The following is a 311-nucleotide window of genomic DNA, read 5'->3' as shown; positions in this document are numbered from 1 at the left end:
GATGTGCTACATCGAGTTATATTACATCAGACCGGATTGAGTCAGAGTAAAAATTCTAAAATGACCATTTCTACCTTCCAAAAACAGATCATTTCCAGCCAACAAAATTGTACAATATTTGGCGAGAAAAAAGGTAAGAGAAAGAAATTAGAATCATTCATAAATCTTTTGTTAATTGTTTTAAAATTGCCTTGCCAGCTCGGAGAGTATTCCTTTGAAAGCAGGTTATTATTCAACCACAAGGGGAGGCGGCACAGCGATGGAGGTATGGTGGAGATTTTACATAAAATGTGTTTGAGTGTGTGTTTCTT

The sequence above is a fragment of the Penaeus monodon genome, chromosome 24 (genome assembly GCF_015228065.2).
Source record: "Penaeus monodon isolate SGIC_2016 chromosome 24, NSTDA_Pmon_1, whole genome shotgun sequence".
NCBI lineage: Eukaryota > Metazoa > Arthropoda > Malacostraca > Decapoda > Penaeidae > Penaeus > Penaeus monodon.
This window is presented reverse-complemented; position numbering follows the sequence as displayed.